The following is an 11,540-nucleotide window of genomic DNA, read 5'->3' as shown; positions in this document are numbered from 1 at the left end:
CTCCAATCTTGGGTTGTCAACTAATAATCTGAAGACACTAAAACGAAAATAATTTAAACTGTACTTGACTGACTTGGGACTGAAGGATACACAAATAACCAGCACATAGAAGAGAGGAGCTTACGACGACGTTTCGGTCCGACTTGGACCATTTACAAAGTTACACTAACAAGAAGGACAGAAGGAGGGTCACACCAATCAGTCCATCTATCATTCCGTCATGAAAGAAGAGCCACATGTGCATGACGCCTCTGACAAAGTCAGCAGACTGATATACGTAATGATATACGATCAGAGAAGTTCCGCCAGCTGAGTACAAATAACTACTATATATGCAAACTTTATCAGAAGCACCTGTCAGACACTGTGTCATTATACACTTGAATGTGAACAAAAATCGTGACTTAAGATACAACTCGCTAACAAATGTACCATAAATGTCAAAATATTTTATTCATAGTGGAATATTACCAACTATTCTGACTTTTCCTATTGTAAATAAATCTTAAAGTTTTTTTTTACTACACTTATGATTGAACAACCCATTACTAATGTCGACATAAATTTGTAAATGGTTCGTTGCCCTTGTAATTTGCTTACCTCTGAAGATGTTGGAGCTCAGTTCTTGGACCCATTATATCCATCTGCAAATATTTGACACCTGCCCACAATATGTGTATGTGGTGCCTAATGAAGCTATCAATTAATCATCCTAACCTGTGGTACATTATAGTGTTAGACACCTCTCACTTAAATACTCTGCTATGTAACCTTTAAAAACAGGATTTTATAAATGTGTGTATGTACTGCTGTGTGTAAATTTCTTAATTCCTGTTCAGGAGAAACGGTTTGGGAAAGTAACCTTTTCTTATATAGCTCTTCTAATAGTCAGGAATCTATGTTCATGATTTTAAAGTCTCAGCTAAAATCACACCTGTTTTCTCGAGCTTACGATCCTGAAGATCACACTGTCACTACCCAACATGACTTCAGCAGTCTTTGTTATTATTATTGTATTTATAGCTTGGTGTGCGAGAGCCTTTGGTTTATTTTAACTAGTAATAAAACCATATATATATATATATATATATATATATATATATATATATATATATATATATATATATATATATATATGTCGTGCCGAATAGGCAGAACTTGCGATCTTGGCTTAAATAGCAACGGTCATCTTGCCATATAGGACAAGTGAAAATTTGTGTATGCAATAATTTCGCCAAAATCATTCTGAACCTAACGAAAAAAATATGTTTCGCTGTGTTTGTTTAGTATTAAATTATTGTAAACAAATGTAAAATATATTTAGTTGGGTTAGGCTAAAATAAATTGTTCTTGTTATAATAAGGTTAGGTAAGTTTTCTAAGATTCTCTTGGAGCAAAATTAAAATTTTTTACATTAACATTAATGAAAAAAATATATCTTTAAACGTATAAGAGAAAATTTTAGAAAGGACTTAATTTTAAATGAGTTCTTGCTAACTGACCAGTTTTACAGATTCGGCACGACATATATATATATATATATATATATATATATATATATATATATATATATATATATATATATATATATATATACATAATATATATATATATATATATATATATATATATATATATATATATATATATATATTCTTTTCTTTCAACACACCGGCCGTATCCCACCGAGGCGGGGTGGCCCAAAAGGAAAAACGAAAGTTTCTCCTTTTACATTTAGTAATATATACAGGAGAAGAGGTTACTAGCCCCTTGCTCCCGGCATTTTAGTTGCCTCTTACAACACGCATGGCTTACGGAGGAAGAATTCTGTTCCACTTCCCCATGGAGATAAGAGGAAATAAACAAGAATAAGAACTAGAAAGAAAATAGAAGAAAACCCAGAGGGGTGTGTATATATGTGCTTGTACATGTATGTGTAGTGTGACCTAAGTGTAAGTAGAAGTAGCAAGACGTACCTGAAATCTTGCATGTTCATGAGACAGAAAAAAGGACACCAGCAATCCTACCATCATGTAAAACAATTACAGGCTTTCGTTTTACACTCACTTGGCAGGACGGTAGTACCTCCCTGGGCGGTTGCTGTCTACCAACCTACTACCTATAATATATATATATATATATATATATATATATATATATATATATATATATATGCGTGCGTGCGTGTGTGTGTGTGTGTGTGTGTGTGTGTGTGTACTCACATAGTTGTACTCACCTAGTTGAGGTTGCAGGGGTCGAGTCCGAGCTCCTGGCCCCGCCTCTTCACTGATCGCTACTAGGTCACTCTCCCTGAACCGTGAGCTTTATCATACCTTTGCTTAAAGCTATGTATGGATCCTGCCTCCACTACATCGCTTCCCAAACTATTCCACTTACTGACTACTCTGTGGCTGAAGAAATACTTCCTAACATCCCTGTGATTCATCTGTGTCTTCAATCTCCAACTGTGTCCCCCTTTGTTACTGTGTCCAATCTCTGGAACATCCTGTCTTTGTCCACCTTGTCAATTCCTCTCAGTATTTTGTATGTCGTTATCATGTCCCCCCTATCTCTCCTGTCCTCCAGTGTCGTCAGGTTGATTTACCTTAACCTCTCCTCGCAGGACATACATCTTAGCTCTGGGACTAGTCTTGTTGCAAACCTTTGCACTTTCTCTAGTTTCTTTACGTGCTTGGCTAGTTGTGGGTTCCAAATTGGTGCCGCATACTCCAATATGGGCCTAACGTACACGGTGTACAGGGTCCTGAATGACTCCTTATTAAGATGTCGGAATGCTGTTCTGAGGTTTGCTAGGCGCCCATATGCTGCAGCCGTTATTTGGTTGATGTGCGCTTCAGGAGATGTGCCTGGTGTTATACTCACCCCAAGATCTTTTTCCTTGAGTGAGGTTTGTAGTCTCTGGCCCCCTAGACTGTACTCCGTCTGCGGTCTTCTTTGCCCTTCCCAAATCTTCATGACTTTGCACTTGGTGGGATTGAACTCCAGGAGCCAATTGCTGGACCAGGTCTGCAACCTGTCCAGATCCCTTTGTAGTTCTGCCTGGTCTTCGATCGAGTGAATTCTTCTCATCAACTTCACGTCATCTGCAAACAGGGACACCTCAGAGTCTATTCCTTCCGTCATGTCGTTCACAAATACCAGAAACAGCACTGGTCCTAGGACTGACCCCTGTGGGACCCCGCTGGTCACAGGTGCTCACTCTGACACCTCGCCACGTACCATGACTCGCTGCTGTCTTCCTGACAAGTATTCCCTGATCCATTGTAGTGTACTCACCTATTTGTACTCACCTATTTGTTGTTGCAGGGGTCGAGTCCTAGCTCCTGGCCCCGCCTCTTCACCGGTTGCTACTAGACCCTCTCTCTCCCCGCTCCATGAGCTTTATCAAACCTCGTCTTAAAACTGTGTATGGTTCCTGCCTCCACTACGTCATTTTCTAGGCTATTCCACTTCCTTACAACTCTATGACTGAAGAAATACTTCCTACTATCTCTCTGACTCATTTGTGTCTTCAACTTCCAATTGTGGCCTCTTGTTTCTGTGTCCCCTCCCTGGAACAGTGTGTGTGTGTGTGTGTGTGTGTGTGTGTGTGTGGTCTTATTGCATTTGGTTACAACAAGGTCTATATATGAGCGTACATCTTGCATAAACAATATAATGATATTCAACCTCCTAAAACTCTGCTTACAATCCGAAATAAAAATAATTTGTACGTGTTTCTATTAGTAATTGATAATGCCCCATTGTACCTATGCTAACGTGCTGGTTACATGTTGTAATGCTGTCGTATCAGCATTAGTGACTAAAGGGATAAAACCTGAGTGATGTTAGACCCTCGTTAGGGATTTTTAGTGCCTCGTGAGTGATGATAGTGCTTTGTGAGTGATGATAATGCCTCGTGAATGATGATAATGCCTCGTGAATGATGATAATGCCTCGTGAATGATGATAATGCCTCGTGAGTGATGATAATGCCTCGTGAATGATGATAATGCCTCGTGAATGATGATAATGCCTCGTGAATGATGATAATGCCTCGTGAATGATGATAATGCCTCGTGAATGATGATAATGCCTCGTGAATGATGATAGTGCCTCGGGAGTGATGATGGTGCCTCGGGAGTGATGGTAGTGCCTCGGAAGTGAGTACTACTAGTTGGACTGAAAGATAAATAGGGCACATAGTTGTCTGTCAGAATGTAGTAAACAATGAGAGGTGAAGGATAACAGTTAACCTTATAAACTGAGATAACTATTTTGTATTACAATAAGATAACTATACCTACAGTAGTATTTAAGAAAACTATACCTTAGTACTGTATTTAAGGTAACTATACCTGTAGTACTGTATTTAAATAATGCCCGAAATTTTTATATGATCAACTGTGATAGGTCTAACAACTGTGCAATGCTAGCATATAAAAACTAGACACTGGAACAGGCCTCTAACAAATGAAAAACAAAAACGTAATCCACTGCCGTGAGCAACTGATGAAGCATTCTGAGCTGAATGTTTATTCAGAATCACTTAGTGCTCTTAAGAAATATTAAGAGGTTACTCCCTCCTCAAAAGACTCGATCTGCGTGAGTATGAATCGGGCGAGGGCGTCTACTGCCTTCGAGTCAAGGAGTAGCACTGATGATGTCCTGCCGTTGTAGCCTCCACCATGACTAGCGTGATGGTAGGACCCGTGGCTCGTCCTGGAGACGATCAAGTAGCTGAGCACAAGGAAAAACAAGGGAACGAGGCATAGGAGCAATATGGCCGGAGTTTCGTTGATGGTAGTCGCTAGGTTGTCAAAGAAAATGCTGATTGCTTTAGCGAGGTCCTGAAAGAATGTGCTGATGGCCTCGCCGACACTGGTGATGAGAGTTGTTACTGCGGTTGTGACCTTTGGTGCTAGCTCTGATGCGCCTTCTGCCGCGTCGTTGAGAAAATACAGACTGGGTGTCGGGGTGAATGTATAGGGTGGGTGACTATTTGTATTCTGTGCCTGAAGAACTGAAGTGCTGGGACCCAGTTTATTTAAAGAAGAGGTCTGCTGCAGCCTGTTGATTTGTTTCACCATCTGAACTGCCTTGAGCAAAGCGTTGTAATTTGCAAACAGATTCGCATCATGAACTACGGTAAGTGTAGGTTCCTTGGGGGCTGTTGCTGCTGCTGCTAGAGGAATGAAGGAAGGACCTTGTTTGTTGGCTGCTGCTGGAGGAAGGAAGGAAGGATCTTGTTTGTTGGCTGATGCTGGAGGAACGAAGAGAGGACCTTGTTTGTTGTCAACGATATGTGCTTTTGTCGTCTGCTGCTTTAAGGTTGACATTTCTGAAACTTTGTCAAATGGAAGCCTAAACGTGCTTGGTAGTGGATAACGTTTTTGCACATTAAATGATCCACCAGAAGAAACGGAGGCTATTTGTTTATTTTGATCGTTTATGTCATCTTGAAGTGTTGAAAAATTGGGTTCTTCATTCTGAGGCTTCCACATTGCGTAGCTGACGTCCTTATGTACGTGCTCAACCAACATTTTACTAGTATTATGTGTGGCACCTGAAGTCGTAAGTTGTATCCCTGACATTCCATTTTGGCTTGACGGAGGCTGTTGACTGGAGCTGTTTGGGAAATCTCGCGACAAGGTAAAGCCGGCGGAAAACTGTTTGTGGATAGGTGACAGAAATGTTGGACGACCGCTACTGTTAGGGCTGTTATGTGGAAGCTCGTCAGGGTCTTGAGGACCAGGCTTACGAACACTGCAGATATCACCACCAGAGCTGCCCTCTACACCGTCCGGTACTGCAGGAGATTGTGCAAGATAAGGGGTGAATGCCTAATAGTTGACGAGTAATGACTAGTTTTGCATGTGGTGAAAGTCACATTTAGATCATTGAGGCAACAATCTACCTGTAGTCTACACTACCATAGTGGATATTTTAATCTATTAAATGTGTTCGAAACTGTGCAACTTGCAACCGAGTGTGTCCCTTTGATCACACCTGTTTTAACTTTTAAGGTTTAAATCATAAAATATTACAGAGACCCTAATGGAAATAAGTCACTTTCTCTGCCTAAATAAACTTACGTAATGTACAGCAACTTTAGTTGTTAATTGTAATATATTCATGCATTCATGTTGTGCTATATTAAATTTTGATATGTTAAATACAAATTGTTGTGTTTTTTGTACACACACAACTTTGCTACCTAGTATTATCATGGACTATAAATACAGTAGTTCATTTTTGCTACGTTATTTGCCATTGCTGGTAATACAGCCTAATATTTATATACATCAAATATAGTTTACTATATCACTACTGATACACTTGTGAGGAATAATTTACTACTAAAGAAAACTTAGCTTGTATTTTATCTGTGATTGAGGATTTATATTGGGTAGCGAGGCTACTTACGTCGCCCCGACACAGTCCTTCTGTTGGAACGTTAGTTTTGTTTCATGATCAAATGCATCAGGATTCGCTACAATATTATCATAACAATTGGTTATAATCATAACCACAATTTTTAGAGGGATGGACCGGTAAGCCAGCGGAAGGCCTCGGTCAGACGACCATAAACTCCAGCTGTGGGTCATTATATCTTTGAATATTGATGACTATGTGAACAGTGACTCCAACATTATAAACTAGCTAACATACTAATTTATGTGCCTATTAATAAACAAGAGCATGTTTTTAAGTAATAATGGCTACCATGTTGACAGTTTAGTAACGTAAGTGACCGAGTGACTCAGTGTTACGACTAGCAAGATGCAAGTTGTGTATCAACTTTTTTGTGTGCGATATTTAAGCTGAATCTGCAGTGTTGTAATGCTGTAGAGTGTGGACACACAAAGGTGAGAACTGACTCACAAAATCGTAAAAACACAATTGTAAACAAATCATTGGCGTATGAGTTTCAGGACTCACTTGCCAGGGGTTCGATCCCTGTCCGTTCTGTTATTTTGTTAAAGAAGGTAAGAAGTTGACAGTTAGAGCTACTGGATGCGGCAGATGTTGTCTAACATTTATCTGAGTTCATGGTCCAAGCAAAAAATTAAAATAGATCCACATTAGATCTATAGACAGTTCCATATTGGCGCTGCGTACCATATTGTGCTGTAAGTGAAGCATGACTTGTATATGGAATTTTTTTTTTTAATTACCACATCGGCCGTCTCCCACCAAGGATGGGTGATCCGAAAAAGAAGAAACATTTTCATCATCATTCACTCCATCACCGTCTTTCCAGAGGCGTTAAAAAAACTGCAGCATATCAACACACCTTCAGTTGTTTAATAATAAATTTTCATTTTTTTTTGTGCCTGTAACTTAAATTTAAAACTGCGTTAACCTCAATGAAAATGATGACAGGTTAGTTAGGTTAAGTGCTCGTATGTAAAGTGTTATCATAGGACCTAGGCCTAGGCGAAGTTAAATATCATATCCAGTGATACATCAAAGATGGATTCATCGCTACTGACTACTAATGCGAAAAATAAAGGTCATAAGAGAAATGCAGTAGGCTATTTACAGAAATTTTATTAAGTAGCTCACGTAGAGCAAATATTTTCATATATGAGTAAGAATGCTATTGTATAACCATACCGTAAAGATTAATAAGCAAGAAACTGTTATTAGCAGGAACTAAATTGTGTGCTGCTGACAATGGCGAAGAAAAAACACTTTGTGGAACAAGCCTTTACTGAAACATTGTTTAGATAAAAGCTTGTTCTATAAAATGTCTACTTTAATATTATTAGTTATTGACAGGTAGTGACTGGACTTCCCTGGGGCGTACCAGGGAGAGATGTCACCACGATTGAGGAATGACCTCTCCTATTGATGAAGCACTTTACACAAAGCGAAACGTCACAACAAAGTCTTGCTTTGCATGCACAGTTACTCATTCTTTAACTGGTTGTGGACACCACACAGGTCTACAAATTTTAAGACTCGCTTCTCATTGGTTCGAGCTCTCCGTTCAGTGAACTGGCACTATTCATACAAATCGATCTGCTCAAAATGAGCTGACTTAATGATAAATTGAAGGTTGTTGCACTAAGAACATTAACATTATGCATGCCTTTATCAAAACAAGACTGGTAAATTTAAAAAGATAAAGAGTGATAACGCTGTTGAATTTAAGGACTACAGCACCTTGTACTGTATGAGTCCTATTATTTCAGCGTCACCTGAAGATTCACTGACCCAGTACAAACAAGATAGTGATATACAGTTAAGCAAATTTTTGGTATACAGTGGAACCTCTGGTCAGGACGCTTCCGAACACGAACAAATCGGTTTACGACCAAGAAATTCACCAATTTTTTGCATATGGTCACGAACACATAATTGGGTACTGAACAAATACAGCAGCGCCAATTTTCACATTCCGCGCCATTTTTCTCGCACGCGCCAATTTCCCCCACTTCCTATTGTTGGTGTACATCTCGCCTTGTAGCCGGTCTAAGGTGCAGTCATTCGTTGTGAACTCCTTGTGTTGTATTTCGTGTGTTTTTTTTTTATTCATTTTGCAATTAACCATGGCCGCTAAGCAAGTGAAGAGTGGTATTGTGGGTTAAAAGAAGGGTTTGAAGGAAACTGAAATAGAAGTGAAGAAAATTATTGAAAAATATGAGCGTGGTGTGCGTGTTACCTACCTTGCTGGTGAGTTCAAGAAGCCTAAGTCTATGATCTTGACTATTCTGAAGCAGAGAGCTATTAAAGCAGCTAATGTTGATAGGGGAGTTACGATTTTAACCAAGCAGAGGCCTCAAGTGCTGGAAGAGTTGGAGAAACTTGTTAGTGTGGTTGAACGTGAAGCAACTTGCAGGTGATAGCATAAGCGAGGCCATCATATGCGAGAAAGCCAGGAAGATGCACAGTGATTTGCGGAAGATTACCCTTCTACGAGTGCAGAAAGTGATGAATTTAAAGCCAGTAGAGGATGGTTTGAAAAGTTTCGTAAGAGAGGTCGCATTCATAGTGTGGTGAGGCATGGAGAGGCTGCTAGTTCTGACGCTGCTGATGCGGAAGCGTTCGCGAAAGATTTAGCTGAATTCGTGAAGGCTGAAGGATACGTCCCGCAACGAGTGAACTGCGACGAGACCGGGTTGTTTTGGAAGGATGCGGAGGAAAAAACAAGTCACATTAGATCTGTTTATGGTGAAGTTTGGTCCACCAGCTAAACGAGAGAAAACACCTGAAGGAGAACGTTCCTCCATTGCTGAGGCTGACTCTCCCTCAAAACAGTAACTTCCTCCCCACTAATCTTCCTCACTTCCTTCACGCCAGAAGTCGACTCATGCAAGGCTAAGTAAGTAAGTAAGTAAGTTAGTTTATTCAGGTATACACACAGTTACATAGAATTATCATACATAGCAGCATATGTGTAGAGAACCTAGGATAACCCAAAAAAGTCAGACACAGTGACTTATTTCTTCGTTGTTCGCGGTATGTTTTTTTTCTCTTTTTCTCTGTTATTTAAGTTTTTTTTTCTCTATTGAACTGTGCATAGTTTTGTATAATTAAGGATTTTTCAAACTTTGATTATTTTTTTCTGTGCTTAAAATTAAAAAAAAAAAAAAAAAAAAAAAAAAAAAAAAAAAAAAAAAAAAAAAAAAAAAAAAAAAAACTGTTTACAGCAAACGGTTCGTATGGGTCTAGAACGGACTTGTGTAATGTTAGTTTTCTCTATTGTTCGAGGTTTTCTCAGTGTTATTCAAGGTTTTTACATTTAGCTTAGTATTACACTGTACATTCTGTGGTATAATTAACTATTTTTGTACTTAAAAATCTTAAAAAAAAAACAATATTTACATACAGTTCGTAGGGGTCTGGAACGGATTAATCGTATTTACATACAATCCAATAGGAAAATTAGGTTCGGGTCACGACTAAATCAGGTCGCGACCAGAGTTTCGGAACAAATTATGATCGTGACCAGAGGTTCCATTGTATTAATAATTTTATTTTGCCCCATATTTGCAGAGCAGCCTAACCTTGCTAAAATTTATTTAAAAATTAAATTACCTGAAGTATCTAGGAATCTGCATAACCATAATTCACGGTTAACATTGAAGGTTTTGGGTAACCCTATTTGTTTCATTTATAACGAGTGCAGTAATATCAACATAATTGCACGAGAGGAAATGTCTGCAATATTCTGGGCATACGACCCACCACCGGGGAGCTGGGTGAAATATTTGAGAAGTAGGCTCTGAGATGGTATGCATGTTGTTCTCCTTCCAGTTGTATTTTTCTAAATGTATTTAGTTTTCAAATAAAGTGGTACGTAGAAGAAAATACGAAAACAGCTCGGGGAAGAAACCTTCTGAAGTTTTTCCATAAGTACGTTAATTCTCTTTTGAGTCTGTGGCTTTCCAGTCAGTTCTTAGAGGTAACTTTCTTTTGGAGAAAGTTACTGTTAGTGTGTTAAGTTAGAAAATACTTAATATGAAGATAGAAATTATAAAAAAGTTAAAGAAATGCATTGTTATGCGTATTATCTGCCGAAATTTATGTTCAAAATATTTGTACATGTATTAATACTTTTGGTATAGCTCTTGTTATAAGTGTGGCTCTACACAAGGTGTACAGTTAGTACTGTTATTTTTATTTATTTACATATTTATCACAGAAAAGCAAAACAAAGAAGGATGTTTTTAAATATATACAGATCTTTTAAGATATATATATGATATAAACTTAGAGTTTTATATATGGTATATATATGGTTGTTACACAAGTGTTTTAATTATTTTCATGTATACAAACTTGCAAAGTTTTGTTAGGGATCTAATAAGTCGGAGTACATAAAGTTTAGCCTTGTACTGCAGGAGATAATCTCGTAGGCCTACGTGAATTTCGTATTTGGGTTGTTTGAAGTGCCAATCCTGACCACGACAGAACTAATGAAGCTGCAAAAACCTGCACTTTTCTATTTATTTTACTTTTAGCTTTTGCAACCTGAATGGCTTATTTCTTTGTCACTCTTGAGGCATAGACATCCGCTAGAACTTTTAAGGGGAAGAGGGAAGCAAGGGTTTACAGTAGAAAGGGGCAGGTCGATAGGCAGGTCATCAATATTGTGTTCTCTTTACATAGGCTTGATGCAGGAAGACTGGATCCCCAGCGGACACCGATGTCTCAAAGGGATGTATGTATGCATGTATGTATGTATATATATCAGGTAGATGAGTAAGACACATGTGCAACTGTTGCACATGTGTCTTTTTATTCTTCCTGTACATCAGGTAGCCATGTATGTTATAATCGTCACTTCAAATGTCGGAGCTGTTACAATTGTTTAGATTCTTTGCCTGACGGACCTTCCTTGGCACAAACCTTACCCGTTTTATTGCCCTTAAAGCTTATGATAATTTAAATTGAAAGCACGCCTATGACAAGTTTAAGGGAATGTCTGAGCACTTAAGATACCTTAAAGTTTTTCATAAGCTGCCAGGCACCGCTCTATGACATGAAAATGCTCCATTATTCTCTCAGCCAGGTCATCAGTCAGCAGC

Source organism: Cherax quadricarinatus, chromosome 46 (assembly GCF_038502225.1).
Source record: "Cherax quadricarinatus isolate ZL_2023a chromosome 46, ASM3850222v1, whole genome shotgun sequence".
In the NCBI taxonomy this organism is placed as follows: Eukaryota; Metazoa; Arthropoda; class Malacostraca; order Decapoda; family Parastacidae; genus Cherax; species Cherax quadricarinatus.
Note: the sequence above shows the minus strand (reverse complement) of the source record.